This window comes from Phaenicophaeus curvirostris, chromosome Z (genome assembly GCF_032191515.1).
Source record: "Phaenicophaeus curvirostris isolate KB17595 chromosome Z, BPBGC_Pcur_1.0, whole genome shotgun sequence".
In the NCBI taxonomy this organism is placed as follows: domain Eukaryota; kingdom Metazoa; phylum Chordata; class Aves; order Cuculiformes; family Cuculidae; genus Phaenicophaeus; species Phaenicophaeus curvirostris.
The window spans coordinates 50,804,646-50,821,501 of record NC_091431.1 but is presented as its reverse complement, the minus strand read 5'-3'; positions in this window follow the sequence as shown (position 1 = coordinate 50,821,501).

Below are 16,856 nucleotides of genomic sequence, written 5' to 3'. Positions count from 1 at the left end.
TAATAAGTGACCGTCCCCTAAGAGGGCTTGTCCTGCTCCACGCCCCAGGGACTCACTAATCCCAGGGATGGTGGCTAGGGGATGCAAGAGACAGCAGCTTCACCATGGAAGGACCTTCTTACCACTGAAAATACCAAGTAACTACGGCCTTCAAGACAGGTATGTGAAATGGAAAACTGCTTACTTTAGGTTTACTTTCCTTCCAGAAAGACTTCCACCTCCTGCACACACTTGTCCAGTGAGCAGAACTGTACAGATGAACAGCAAGAGGGCACACAGCTGCGGCTCTTTTTCTCTTTTATTCCAGCCAGAGGGAAGGAGAATGAGATGAGCATGGTTTTAAGCTCTGAAAGCCTCCAGGCACTCATAATTTTGGGTGCGACAGTAGATATCAGCCCACATCTCTACTTGCCTCTAGACATGATGTTTCTTCTGCCTCCACGGTTGTGACAAACCTCCAAAGCCTGAGGAGTCTTGGCTGTGCCTCTGGGAGAAGGAGAGGGGGAGCAGGGGTCACATAAAAATGCTGGATCCCCAAAGTATGGGAGGTGATAATGTGTAAAGCGTTGTTTCTGAAAGAGTAGGCACACTCTTCTGGTCATAAGCCCCCGTGGACATGCACAACATTGCATGCAGGGTGCCTCCCTTCACCTCTCATCAATATTGTCATGAGTGCTCACCAGGGTTTCAGGGGAGCCAGTGCTCAGGTAAATTTTAGGAAAGATCCAGGTGGAAACCAACCCAGAAATATTGATATGCAGCAAGAGGAACCTAATCCTCCCTGGAATCAGAGGAGAGTTGTCCTCTGTACCTCTTCTGTATTTGGGGATAGCTAATGGGTGCCCAGTTTTGTATAGAAGTTTGTGCTCCAGAGACCACAAGGATCTAGCTGAAACGTATACAGCATATGGAAGAAGAACATAGGTGATATCAGCCACACTCCTCAGATCCTGGGCATTCTCTGTGTCTTTGCAGATGCTAAGAAAAGTACAGAATCTCTTACATAGCTGCAGTCATGCAGGTCTATATGCTGTCTGTGATTCATTAATGCTTATAAATATTGCTCAGAAATATTAACCAGATAAGCATCAAAATACATGGGGATTTTGCCATTTATTCAACAACAGTTTCACCTACATCCAGAAAAAAAAGCTCAGCTGAGTCGATACTTAAGTAAAATATCTTTCTGTTTGCTATATATTACATTGATCCTCTGGCTAATAAATATTGCAAATTAATTATCTAAGCAGAGTCTGCAGGAGGTACAACTTCCAGGAAACAGGTATAAACTTTCAGAGCTGCCATCCTCAGGACAGAAGAAAGAAGGGTTTTCTCTATCATCTCCAGGACATCAGCTCAATAATTTACACGGTGATATAATCTGTGCTGTCTCTTTCAATAGCTACTTTCACTCCAGCTAATTGTGTAAGAAACTCTCTATTTCATGATAGTGGATTACATGTACTCAGGGAATAGCTGCACTGAGCTTGTTTGTTAAGAGGTCCTTTCAATTTGCTCTGTTACTCCTTTTCCTCCTGCTAGTGGCTCCTGCCAGTGGATCCCGTGACAGCAGAGATCTTTACTCCTGTGAGGGCAGGTCCCAGAGGCTAAAATTTGTGATTATCAGTCAACTGTTTTCAATCCTTCATCCAAAGCTCCAGCACAATATGATGTTGTGTGAAATCTAAAAGGCACTGAAGATTGCTGAAGCCAATGCAGCCTGTGAGAACTTTTGTACCAGGACAAGGCCTGACTCTGTGTCAATATTCACTATTCCCCCATCAATCCTCCGCTGTACTCTGATTTCCACCAAGCTAAACGCAAGAATAGCACCAGACGTGGGGTTGGCAGAACAAGTAGGACTACAGCATGACTGTAGACATGGTGAAGCTTGGTGCCTTCCTCATTCATGACCAACTGTCTGTCACAACCTGCCAAATCATGGCAGTGTTGGTGGAAAGGCACTTCCTTCTCAAACTGGGATGATTACCAACACCAGACCAGATCAGCCACAGTTTGTCTAGTTAAATCTTGAAAATATCTCAGGATGGAGATTTCACGTGTACTTTGGTAATCTGCTGTAGTGCTGTACTACCTCCCTGGGGAAGATATTTACCCTGACATCCAGTTTCAGCATCCCAAGCTGCAATCGTGGCCATTGGCACTCTCTGCACCACCTGCCACTACCACAAAGAGCTTGACTGTTGATTTCATAAATTCCCTTCCAATGCTCTTGGCTCCTCACTCAAACTCAAAAATGAACTTAAAAGTAGCCCGTTCCCTGACTCACCCAGCCTAGTTCCATGCTTTATTGTTACCGTCATGCTTTGTGCTTGCCCCTTGCAGGTGGCTCCATCTGTGCCCATCTCCTAAAGTGTTGCAGTGTTAAAGTGCACACTGCAAAATCAATGGCTGTCAGAAGCAGAAGGGCAGATTTTTCACCTGGGGGGGCACAAATACTCTATAGGGCTGAATTCTACCATCTTTGCTCAAGCAGTAACAGATGCTCAGCTTACAGAATGAGTCAGCCATCTGATTTCACTGCTGGCTGCAAGAGAGGCAGAGGTTGTTCCTAACCCTATAAACCTGAGAAAGGACTCAACTAGCTATGACTGCTTCCTTTAATTTTAGTTGCATTTAGACAGAGGTACACCCAGCTGGGAGGCTCTGTGGGACTGTTCCTCCTCTCCTACATGGACATGGGGCAGTCAGTCCACAGGCAGAAAATCTTATTGCGAGTCTCTGCTTCTCAAAAATCAGAGCAGAGTTCTGCCCTGTGTGAAAGCAGACAGCCCTTGACATACGTCAGCAGACTTCTTCCTCCACAGCTGGAAAGGAGAAGATTTGGCTTCTTCACCAGGATTTCTCTTGACACAACATAACACACGTTGCCTCTAAGCCAGAGCAGCCTATAAAGTGACAGTCTAAGCCACAGTAAAATACTGCTCAGCTTAAATGGGAGGATCTCATACTTATAGCATCTGGTTTCCAACATTTGCCAGAATGCACATGGGGAATATTTTCTCACAACTAATTATTGTGCTGGGAAAGGCAAGTCAGCCTTCCACCCACATCCTCTTGTTATTTATTTTTCCCTAACTCACACTGTTCTTGGGATGCACATGTTTTGAATCAAAGTTGTACCCCCAAAATCGCAAAAGGTGTGATGGAAAGCAACAGGGAACACTGCAAGGCTCATAAGTACAGATATACTGTACACTGAAAACTTACATTAGATTAGAGCCTAGATTAGACTAAAGAGCTTAAACGAGATTTACATTTGAATTAGTATTTCTTGTTAAGTTATAATGAGCTTTTTCACTCTTTCAGGATTGTTAGTATTTTCATCTGTATTTTGTTTCCTTGTCTGAGTGGTTGATTGATTTATCCCTTTACATCATGCATGTCTCCCTCTTCTACAGGTTCTGCTTCACACATTCAAGACTGTTTTAACTGCTGTGATGCCATAGGCAGCAGAATATCCAAGATCTGTTAAAGCTCTTGCTAATAGATTTTACTACCTAAATTCTGTGGTTAATTATGTAGGCATAATTTTCAATGGATTTCACTGCAAGGGCTGCCCAGCTGAAGTGCATCCTGACCTCATTCTCTGCTGAGTCCTGTTCTGGGCAAGACTGTACATGTTTTCCCAAATACGTAAATGACTTTTTCATTTAAATCTCCAGATCACTGAACTTTGATTTTTCCCATTGTGGTCATTTCTCTTGTAATACTCCTTTAGGACAGAAATCGGAGCATTATACTGACCTGAAGTACCATCTACTAGTCCTTTCTCCTTCCAGAAAATTAGCCACCATTTCCTCCCTCTGCAAGCAACCACCCCTTACTAGCCTGTGAAGGCAACAACAAGTTATATTGTATTGCTCTCTGGAAAATAGCCTAGAAAATGTTTGTTAACCCTGAAATGGAGTTTTGAAGTGATATTCTGGCCACACAATCCTTTCTTCCTTGTAAGACTGTGAAGCAGATGTTATCCAGCTGTGTATCTTACCAAACCATTTATTGTTTCAATGCAGCCTACCCACACCAAGGAAGGATACCAAAATAATGTAAAATACCACTGTGCAGAAACAGAGCCAGTTGTGCTTAAGGTACTGGCAAAGGGTCCTGTTACAGAGCAGCTCTCCTTCACATCCTCCTTACCTTGTAACCAGAGAACATGCATCCAGCACCAGCTGGCTTTGGCAGCTCACATTACAGCTGGGAATATATGGCAATAGAGCGCCTTCTGAACAAAGCCAAGACAGTAATTCTCGGTGTTTTAAATCCACTGATCAATAACACAAATCCATTCTGTTTGTGAATGACTCATGTTTGTTCCTAATTCAAACTAATATCAACATGCAGCAGCTCTCATCCTAAAACATTTCAGCATCCAGTTCCTTGCACAAGGTTTTTGCAGCTATGTTCAGGTCATGCTTGACAACCATTGGGACCCCTTCTTGCAGTTCTGTGTCACAGGACTGTGGCCGAGTCACCTGCCAAGCTGTAGCAGCAGGTAAACCTTCCACAGGTTTTCCCTGGTCCTGGGTAGGCTGTCGAGTGATTCTTTCCTCAGTTCCTCCTTCATGGTCTCCAGCTATCCAGACAGCACCTATTACTTGGGGAATAGATTTCATAGGGCTGGTGTGACTAGCTCTCTAGTGGCAAGAATTGCCTCTGAGCAGCAAGGAACTGTGGCCCATACAATTACATGCTTGTACATGTGCTTGGATGGATGGCCACCAGGGCTCCAGGTGCAGAGCTCATTGCATCTTTTCCATACTTACTACTCTGTTTGTGAGCCATGTGCTCAACTGGGCCCATGTGGCAAATACTGGCAAATACACTCACCTTCCCTACCACCTGTGCAAAAATAAAGAGCTAGCAAAAAATACAACAAAAGAAAACCACTCCAGACTGACTTGATTCAAGATTCTTTGGCACTCTTGATGTTAAATCAATACAGAAAAAAAAATGAGGCAAATAAAGTTTTCTTCTAGTTTGTATGTACGTTAAAAAAAAAAAAAAAAAGAGTAAAACTTCTTTTGGTCTGGGTCTGCCCCTTAGTGTCCTGCTGAAGAACTGCTGCTTCCCAATTTTCATGCTAGCAACAGCTGCCAAAGCTGCGGGGCTGAAGGGAAGCACACTCCCACCTGACTCCTCCAGGATGCACATAGGTGTTTCACCATTGCATTACTACAGCAAGCTCCCCTCAGGGTCTGCAGTATCAACAACAAGCCAAACGAGAAGAAATATCATTCAAAATCATAGAGAAAAGAAATATCTGTTGTGCGCAGCCTGTCACCTAGAGCCATAAATTCTGCAGAGAATTTAAGTGCTTAACACAGGTTAGTGTTAAAACAATGGGATTTGGGCACACACTTTTCTTAATTCAGGCTATATATTCCACTAGTGGCCCTTAATAATGCACCCTAAACTTACCACCCGCTGTGGGGAAAAGAAAGCTCAGAAGCACTTAAGGCCAATGCCACTGTCTGGAGGGTAAATGGAAGAAAAGGCCACAGTAATGTTGTCTCCAGGGCTGTCAAGGGGCAATCTTCAAGTAACAATGAATTCTCGTCCAAATGCAATGCTACGCAGAGGCCTGAAGAGGGCAATGAGAGCTAGTAGATGGTTAGGGTATAGAACAAACGCTGAAAGAAGATAAGGCCATAGCAGAAAACCTAAATAAATATTTTGCATGTGTTTTTACTATAGAGGAGTTTGTGGAGGTTCCCACAGGATGAAGAAAGGGACACACTGACGGATTTGTCTCAGTCTGAAGTGCAGGAAGAAAATGCTGTAAGGAAGGTCCTCAAAACAGGTTGTAGCAAGCCAGGACCGAATGGTATCCATCTCGGAGGTCTAAAGGAACCTGAGGTGGGTGAGCAATGGGAGCCATTGGCTGAAATCTGCCTCAGGACCACTGGTACAGTGTCAAGTGGACAGCTGCCAGGCAGTATCCAGAGAGCTGCAGAACTTTAAGCCTGCTGTTCATATTGGGTAAAGAGGTAGAGACCAGCCTGAAAAGCAGAATCATGGGGATATGACTAAACATAGTTCACTGGGGTGAATTCTGTAAAGTAAAGAGGAGACATAATGCAAATCTACCAGTGTTCCCTGAAGCAGTCCATGACGGGTGACCTCCCTGATTACTGTCCACCCAGAAACATTCTTCACCCTTAATGAAACCAGAGATGACATGAGGTACAAGGAAAAGACATACAGTAAATGGATAGCTGAAAGATAGAAAATAGAGACTACATTATTGTGTTTTACAAGTGAACTGACACCATAATTGATACCTGTGTTCCCACAGGTATCTGTCCTGGGGCCAGTGCTATTCAGTATCTTCATTGGTGATCTGGGAAAAGGAACGAAAAATGAAGAGGTAAATTTTATGTTGATACAAAGCTATACAGAGAAAGGAAGTTAAAGTCCAGCTGTGAAGAATGCAAAAGGACCTCACAGAACCCAGTGGTATAGTGGTATAGATAGTATTTATCTATACAGTGGTATAGATAAATTCAGTGTAGATAAACACAGAACAACATCAGCAAAATTAGGTTTTGTACACAGCTATAAACTTTGCATTGATTATTGTCATCTTTGGGTTACTGCAAGTGAAAATGTCTCAGTAAGAATCTGAAAACAAACAAGATTAGAAAAGAAATAGAAAACTGAAAAATAGAAGTGTTTTTATGCCACTGAATAAGTCCAAGAGAAGCCCACCTCTTTAGTATCACAGCAGTTTTCCTATCTTCCTCTTAAAAATAGTACAACAGGACTAGAAGAGGGAAGAAGAGCAGCAAAGAAACAGCATCTGTGTTAGAAACAGCTAAATACACAAGGCACCTCAGTCTGCAGAAGGACATAACTGGGGATATGAAAGAAACAGCGTGGCCATTAAGACCAAGGAAGAGATTCTCCCCCTATACTCAGCACTGGTGAGGCCGCACCTTGAATACTGTGCTCAATTTTGGGCCCCTTGCTACAAGAAACACACTGAGGTCCTGGAATGTGCCCAGAGAAGTGCAACAAAACTGGTGAAGGGGCCGGAGAACAAGTCTTCTGAGGAGCAGCTGAGGGAACTGAGGTTGTTTAGCCTGGAGAAGAGGAGGCTGAGGGGAGACCCTATCACTGTCTAAAACTACCTGAAAGGAGGTTGTAAAGAGGTGGGTGTTGGTCTTCTTTGACAAAATGACAGACAATGAAATGACAGGGAATGGCCCTAAGCTGTGCCACAGGACATTCAGATTGGACATTAGAAAAAACTTTTTCACCAAAAGGGTTATCAAGCCCTGGAACAGGCTACCCAGGGAGGTGATTGAGTCACCATCCCTGGAGGTATTTAAAACATGGGTAGATGAAGTGCTTAGGGGTATGATTTAGTAGTGGAGAGGTACGTTTGGACTTCATGACCTCGAAAGTCTTTTCCAACCCAGTGATTCTATGATTCTATTGTTCTATGATTCTAAGTCTGCATATTCAAGAGTTGCATAGAGAAGGTGAATAAGTATATTTTTTACTATTCCAGTACAAAAATAAGGAGGAGAAAACCTAACCCTCTAGTTCAAAATAAGCAAAAGAATGTTTCTAAGCTGCTAAACTGCTTGCTGTGGCAAATTCCTGGGAAACACCTATTGAGAGACACTAAAATGCAAAAGCTTGTGTCATTTAAGACATCATCAAAACACAAATCACAGGAGACTCTGTTAGTATTCTAGGAAAGGTACCAGCCTTACCCCACTCTAGTCTTCTTTTTCTACATACCTTCATTGGCCACTGTTCCTAGCAGGTTACTAGGTGAGAACTAAATTTTGCCTGAAATGAAAAGCCAGTTATATTCCTATGTTATCTGAAAACCAAAAATCTCCAAACAATAACATGTGATCAGCACTAGTTCTGACAAACAGTCTCTGCTTTCCTAGAGGACTGTATGGTTTAAGTGATTGTCCAGGTACACTGCATCCACAGCCTTTCCCTCATTCATTAAGTGGGTCACCTTGTCACAGAAGGAGATCAGGTTAGTTTGGCAAGACCTGCCTATCATAAACCCATGTTGACTGGGCCTGATTACCATTCAGGTAATGGTAAAACATGTGTGATACCATTCAAGATCACCTGCTCCATGACCTTCCCTGGCACTGAGGTCAGATTAACAGGACTGTAGTTCCCTGGATCCTCTCTATGACCCTTTTTGTAAATGGACCGGCCTCCAGTCAAGTGGCTCTTCCCCAGTCAGCCAGGAGTAGATGATGGAAAGGGGTTTGGTGAGCACCTCTACCAGCTCCCTCAGTACCCTTGGGTGGATCCCTTCTGGCCCCATAGACTTATGAACATCTAATCAGCCAAGCAGGTCTCTAATCATTACCTCATGGATCATAGGAGCTTCATTCTGCTCCCCGTCCCTGTCTCCTGTTTTGTGAGGCTGAATACCCAGAGAACATCTTACCTTACTACTAAAGACTGAAGCAAAGTAGGCATTAAGTACCTCAGCCTTATCTTCATCCTTTGTCACTGTTGACCCCCCTGCATCCAGCAAAGGATGGAGATTCTCCTTGGCCCTCCTCTTGTTGTTCATACATTTGTAGAAATATTTTTTGTTATCTTTCACAGAATTGGCCAATCTAATATCTAGTTGGGCTTTAGCTCTCCTCCCTCCGACCCTTCTTGTAAATGGGCATAACATTTTCCAGAGCTTTCTGTGGAGTGTTCTTCTGAACCCTCTGTTTTACTCCTTCTAGCTGCTTTTATCCTTGCTTCTGTGCCTCCTAAGCATTACAGTCATGCAGTCTTTCAGCATCTGCATTTGAAGAAAGGAACTCCCTCAGCTCCCACAGACCTCATCAAGTCTCACTCAACAGCATGAAATTCTCTTTTGAAGTTCTGCATCATTTCCCATGATTTTGCTATGGGAAGCCTGTTTTTGTGGCTGATCAGTTAGCTCACTTTCAAATCCATTATAGTAGATGTACAGAATTAGTCTGAACGGAGCTGGTTTCAGCAAGCATCTCCAGTGCATAAAAACGAAGACATGAGATAGATGCTGGAAGAGAAGAAGTAGACAAATGACTGCAGAACTATTACTCAATGAATACACATCACAGTTAAAATTTGCACTCAAAAATTTGGGTATAAACTGGAATAAAATCATTTAAGTGAGTTAAAATGGGTAGGTAAAAGTTTTGACAGATAGAAAGCCCACAAAGCAATTATCTACTTTATCTGTGTGCCACTAAAAATAGTCATCATGTCTGCCATGATCATGCACAAATCCACTTAGAAATTTATTGCTTTGTTGCCTTTTAAAAGGATGAGTAATGTTTTATTGTTCTTACTCTGTTTGCGAAGTACCCCTATGACAAAGCCTTGAAAGAGCTGGTGTTACATTTGTAGAGCTTCCTTCTCATTTCCTCCCTGCCATACTGAAAAATATTGCACCTTGATTGGTGGGACTTTCCTTACTTCAAAACACCCCATAACAATGTTCGAACCCTTTCTCAGCCACAGAAAGTTGCACAGGTTGTATTCAAGCTCTCTGATTCTGGTGATCTTTCTACATTTGTTATCTCTAAGAGTTTAATAACATCTAGGGGTCCTATATTTTTGTGAGAAGAAATTCTGTTATAATCAGAACTACATCAATTTCTGCTATTTGCTTTTCAGATATTTGACCAAAGACCCTATGCTATGAAAAGGAACATGTCAGTGACTGATACCATGTGAAACATTTTTTAACCAAAGCTTTAATTTGCTCTGCAAGTATTTTTTCTGGCTTTTTTTAGTGATTTTAGATTTTGGAGAGATTTTACCTTTATAGATTTTTTTTCCCCAAACTAATTCTTTTACCATTGTTTATAGTTGTTTAAAAGTTCATCATCCCTCTGATATTTCCAGAGAAAGCAGGACAATACACTGATGCAAATGATGTACTTTTGATAATGCAAGGCACTGCCATCCCTGAACTAAAAAGTGTAATAATGATATCTCTGTCCTCCCTGGCTCTCTTTTTCTAATGAATTTCTGTTTCTTGAGGTAGTTAGCAGACAAAAAAAGGCTGCCAGCTTTTCAGCAGCAAGTACATGCTACTATCTTTTCTCTATTGTGTTATGTGTTTAAATATGTTAATTTTGGTACAAAAGTGTAAGCATCTTTGTTTGCAGATACAAAGAAGCAATCTCAAACAGCGGAGGGTCTTGAGACTCCGTAGAGTCATATTGTGGCAGAACTATGGCAGAAAACAATATCACATCAATAGTGATTGCTGCCTTAACTATACAGCCTTCTAATTATAGTACCTTTATTAATTATAGGCACATGTTGTGTCTTGTAGTTATCATTGAAACAAGAAGTATAACAGGCACTGATGTCTTTTATTCTAAAGGTTACCTAAATAGAATTGTGCCACTCACAGAGCAAATGAGCAATTACTTTTACAACCAAAATTATACATATTGCTGACATGTGGAAAGCTCCCTAAATGATGATATTACAAATTATATAGACTTGAGCCCAGGCATTCCCTATTCTTCATTCTTTAGTTCACTGTCAAGAGAAGTCTGCAACAAAATCAAAGGCAGATGCTTCACCATCTCGTCTAGCAATGCAGCCCCACTGATAGGGCAGGTCCAGGGCTCTCAGTTGTCCCTGACTCACCTGACAAGACAGGTCATGGCTCAAGAGCTGTATCGCAGCCTCAGTCCTGCCTTTGGTACCAATCAGAAGTGCCCTTGCAGCATTGTGCAAGAGAATTACAGTTCCTCACTGAGGAAGATGAAAGGCTGGTAAGAACTGTTAAAAATGGGCCTCAGCCTTTGCTCGGAGGATGGAGAAGGTTCATTCTTTAATTAATAAATACACTTTTTTCTCACTTGAATCCACTTTTTTCAAGTGGCCTGAGATACCACCCTCACCAGCACAAAGCTTTTTGTAGCTACTAAGGCTGTGGTAAACATGCATTAAGTCACAGCCAGCCATTTGCAGGTGAAGCAACATTTCCACAATGGCAAACTTCACGTGTCCTCAGATGCTGCAAAAATAATGAAAGAAAGCAGCTTTGGCTGACAACAAGCTTCTGCACATCACACTATTTCAGAAACCTGGGTATTATAGGAGATAAATGCCAACACCTCTTCTTGTTCAGATAAGATTATGTTTGGAAGACTTGTTTTAACAGTGATTTAGATCCAAGAAAAATGAAGGAGACTGGAAGATAACATGAGAATATCTTGCTTCAAAAGATAATCTCCAGGAGTCCCGTCTCTCTCCTTAGCAATTTGCTTCCCTGATCCCAAGCTTAGTAGGGATATTTAATATAATCTGTTAGGTCCTTCTCCTTCTCTAACATCAGATATATATGTGTGTTTTGAAATGGGGAATTACAAAACTATTTGCACAGCACAGGGAAACCTAGATTAAGTCTTTCTCATTTGGCTGCTTATTAAAGAAAATGTGCAAGAGCAGCTAGAAACAGAGGAGGGAGCCTTTAATCACAGTATCAGCTCTTTTTACAGTTTTTCAGAAATTAAAAAAACCATCAACCTATACATAAAATTCTTTACCCAGCTGATTAATAGAGTCCTCAGCCAGCTCCCAAACACCACTGATCTCCCTAGGCTTGGGCAGACAGCTTGGTTCATATGCAACGGGTTCCTCTGCCCCTTCACTGAGAAGCCACACTCCCACATCATGGTCTGTGTCCTCTCTCTGCTGAGATGATACCATTCCCCCACACTGCAAGTCTCCTGAAGCTAGAAGGTTAAACACATAAAAGTGAGGACGTGAATTCAAGGTGGATGTTCTACTCCACAGAAACACCAAGAGCCAAGGAGATGCTTGCATCTCTGACTTTAATGCATCGGCTTTGGCTCCTCATGTAAATGGTGGAGAAGTCGATGCTCTGGGAGGAAGGAGGGAGGCTGCTAGGTTAGACATGCCGAACTACTCTCTGCAGATGTCTACCTACCCATATAGGATGCGTAGATGCTAAAGTAAACATGTGTCTTGAACCCCCCCTCGTAAATGTAAACTAATTGTGAGCAGCATTCTCTCCTATGAAGAAGGAATTAACTACTCAGCACAAAGGCATTATGAGTTCATGCTAAGGGAAACTGTGCATTAGCTGCCATAGTGTGGTGCTTTGTGCACACTACAGGGACATTACTAAGAGGATGAGCTCCCTGAATGGCCCTCAGGCCACAGTGTACTGTGGAGCCTTAATCACGTCTGACAGGTCTGGTTCAGTGTCTTTGGATGCCTGCAACCAGCAGTGACTCTAGGGTTAGTATTTGTACCAAAAGTTATTTAAACTTAAACTACCCATGGAAGACAAAAGGATCTTGGAACAACAGAGGTCCTGACACCTCTCTTATCTAAAGCCCTGCTATCTTGATTTGAGGTGGAGGTAGTGGGAGCTGTGACCTTAGCAGAAGAGTGAGGCACTACCATTTCCCCATTTCTGCCAGAGGTGTCTCCACTCCATGCTCTCCCATGTCCTACAGTCAGGACATTTCTTATCTGCCTACCCATGCCCTATCATAACACAGTTACCTAAATGACGGTAACTCAGACATCCACTGAAGATTTTCTTACCAGTTCCTGTTGTAGTTTTCACAACTCTACCAATTTAAACACATGTAGTGACACAGGGATCTTCCAGGAAACCAGCCTAACACACACAACACACTCTTTGTATACGATGGAGCAGTTCCACAATTTTCTTTTACCATTGCATTTTACCATCAGCTCACACTTAACAGCAGCAACATCCTCCACCTTAGATCAGAAACAGCATTGCTACAATGCAGCCACCTCCAGCATTTTCAGATGTACTGGAAGTTAATGGAGAGACATTAGTGATTTTGACCAAAAGCAAGCAACTTCATTACAATATGATACAGCACCACTTGCCTCCAACACATCATGAATTAGTGCTAAGGGCTCACTCTTGGTATTTTTACACTATGAACCATATCATTCAGTTCATCTGCTCACAGAAAGCCAGATGGGTTTGCCTGACTGGAATTTGTAGATGAAATGTCAAGGGGTCATGATGTGTCAAACTGGAAGTATCTGCTAGTCCTGAGTCACTGCCAGCTATACAGAGATCACAAGAGCATGGCGTTCCCTGCCCAGCCGACAGTGCTGTGTTGACTCATCGATTGTTTCTTGTGTTTTCTTCATAGCTCCCAGCTTTTGTAAATGCGTGATACAGGAGACCCTTCAGGATTTTCAGGAAACTCCCTCTACCCATCGCATTTTATTTTTTTAATATATGTTCTACAAGTTTATTAATTCCTTCATTTCCTCCTATTCAGTGTGTCAGCCCCATTAGCTTCTTCAAAGAAACAGCATGTTTTCCCACGTTAAATTAATCAGTTTTCCCAAGTGCTCAGAAATAGACACAGGCTCCATGCAAATGAGCTCTACTTCCCCATAGCCCGCAGGACTATGTGACAGCACAGTCCCCAACTGCTAAAATACAGCATCAGGAGTATGTACTATCCTGAATTCAGACTCAGCTTAGAGAAAGTATGGATGTTGATGATGTTCCCCACTGCATCACATCCATGCGTTACTTCCTTCCAAGCAGCTGAGAGTTGGCAAGTGCTATGATGGGGAGAAGCACAAGGAGGAGTCAAAGAAACTCCACTAAATGTTCAATACTAAACATGCTCAACACTCAAGCCCCAGCAGATTGCTGCTTGAAGGTTACGCATAGAGCCGGAGTGCAGTCACCAACCAAAGGTAACTGTTAACCACAACAGAGAGACATCCACTAGTGCCAGCTCATCTTTGTTCTGAGCCAAAGCACTTGTCACTTGATGCATGCAAAGTCTGGCAATTAAAATCCTGCCAACCTTAAGAATTAGTGTACATTGACTTTTTTAGAACAGCCATAAAATACCATCCTCCTTGTCCACTGCTTACAGAGCTCTCTGCGTTAACTGATATGTCACAAGGGCTGCAATATCTGGAGGTGACCAACTGAGAGGTGAGGGTTCATATTAGAGTATTTCTCTTAATTCCCAAAGGTAGACTGGTCAAATATAGGTTTTCCTCCTACACACTTCGTTGTCTTGTTTCATTATGCAAGTGTTCATTAATGCTCATTACTGTGTATTACTAACACCTCCAAAACAAACAAAGGAGCAAATCTTAGTACATGTGATGAGTGTGCTACCAGCAGACTGAGCTGGTAAAGCACTCCAAATGCAGACATAACTTAAGCAGCGGGATTCTGCTTTACAACCAGAAAAATAATCCCATGAAAACAAGCAAATGTATGGAGCAAGTTTCACCAGCAAAGGCGCAGTCTCTGGGTTGCAGCTACATTGGGGTTCTTGCTGATGTGGCTTTGGCAATCAGAGATTGCACTGGTTCTCTCCTGTGGGCAACCTAGCTTTATGCTCTGGTAAAACACATTACCCAGGTGTACATTAAGTCAACACAGGTAGCATGCAGCATGCAGCAGCTGGCAGTATATGTGACAGGAAGCAGGGTATCCAGAAAGGAGTGGACACATTTTAATTATCTTTTTATTTGGGAATGTAGACTCTATGTTAAAGCATAGAAGCAGGAGCTTGGCTTTGTCAGATTTTCATCAGAGGTAATCCCACGTAGACCTTAGTATGCTTGAGCTGGCCATGTTCTGTTGTTTGCACCACATGAGCAATCACAGATGGTTTCTGAACTTCAGAGCAGCTATGAACCTCCGTCCCTCCATGTACACACAGACAGATACGCCCTTTCCCCTTCCCCTGACTGCCAGAGCTGGTCAGACCATCAGGAAAGCTGGCTGCATACTCACTTCAGTGACTGAGAAGCCCAAGTAACACAAGCTAGTGCTGAATCAGTGAGTACTGATGAATCCAAGGGAGTTGTCACAGTGCCTCTGCACAACACTCAATGCATCCTTCACAATCATTAGTCTTTTCTCCATTATCTGAAGCATCTCCACCTCCTTTGGCCTAGATGACAGAGAACTGATTATGTAGTCAGCCTGTTGTACTGGTCCTGCCAGCAAACAGCGCCTGAAGAGTGTTTATCTGCAAGCCTACAGAAGGTTATCACTCCTGAGAAAAAATGTAGGCAATACATACTCCTCAGCAGTTTTGAATCAAAATGACCATGACTACTGTGTTCATGCTGAATTAAACATTGATTCAATGTATTATCTATGTTCAAAAAGCCCCCGAGAGATCAAACACATCTATAATGAATTTGGGTCCCAAAGGCCAGATATAGTAGGTAGGCATTAGGCTGCTTGGTTCCCAGGACAGTTACATGTCTAGACATGAGCTACGTGCCTTCAGTCATCACATCAGTTAGACAAAACGAATGCTAAACTTGGTGGGGCCAGATGGTATTCATCTAGGGGTTCTGAGGAAACTCAGGAACAAAGTAGCTGAATTAGTAACAGAAGTACATCACCTCTTGCCAAAATTCTACCTGAATGCTGGGAGTTAAGGCTGTAATAAAGAATTAAAAGCTGGTTCTGAGGTGTCCAATGAAATATGGCAGATTTTCACAGTGAGACACCAAACAACCATTACTAATTAGACCAGCTGTATCAGACTTAAAGAAACCCTCAGTCTGAAAACAGCTGGATGTTGGGAAGAGTACCATAGAGGATACATGTGCCTGCACTCTTTTTACTCCTCCCTGGGTACCTGACTGTAACCTCTTCTTGTTGCTGTTCTGCATGATCTTTGAGTTACAGATTGATCCTTCTCAAGCATTCATCACAGATGCCATTAAGCTTAGCTTCTTCAGCCTTTATTTGCCTTTTTTTCTGAACTTCAAGAGCCTATTTCAACAGTTCCATAGTACAGCACTCACATGTTAAAAGACAACAAACTTCCCTGACAACATCTTATTTGCACATGCTGTGTTGGCCACGTGTCCTGTGCAGCAGTTTTGGTAGCCGACATGCCCCTTGACACTTCGCTGTCTTGTTGACCTCCAAAGGCATGGGTGAGCTCTCTACCCTGGCCAGGCAAGAGGGACCCTTGGTCTGGTCTGAGCCTGCAGATCCATTCCTAAGGTCAAGGTGAGGAGGCTTTCTCCCCTATGTCTTAGGAGTTTAGGCAGACACTTTACAGCTCTCATGCTTCAGCTTGCCTTGTAGTTGCATAGTGTAAACCAGCATTGGTGGTGAAAGATGCGGTCTGATCCTCTCCCTTGAAATGAGCCAAGAGCTCATCCAGCAAACTGGCCAAACACTGTTCCAAATCAAAAGTAAACTTTTGTTTACTTGACTTTTGACTTTCCAAGTCAAAAGTAAACCTCCCTCCCCCTGGTTTAACTTTAACCCAGGACTGATCCAATCCACCCCAAGGCCACACATGCTTGTGACAGTACAAGGGAATAGTGTGATTAAGCACTCGTGGTAGGGGAAAGACTAGTCTACCTCTCTTAGCTGCAGCAGGTGCTTGAGCTGTAAGTGAAATCATGACACTCTGCACATGAAGTACAGTGATTCCAACTGCCTGATGCTTTCACTGATTATTTTTGAGCGTCCAAACATTAATTCAGTCATAGATGGTATTTTGTATCTCTTGGGCTCAGAATTGAAAAGTTAGCACTGTTCAGGAATATATTTATTGTTAGCTAAAGATGACCACCTTTATACCAAACAATCTTGCCTGAGGGTAGTCCCATAAAAGCTGCCAGTTCCACCCTCCAGGTCTATGTGTTCTTGCACCAACACTCCTTGTCTGCACAGACACAAATGTGGATTCAAGGAGTTGATTCAAATCAATTGTACAAACAGCCTGCTCTGCTAATGGGATAAAAATTAACCCTTGATAACTAAATTCAGGATGATGGTTTTCAATGCAACTACAGAT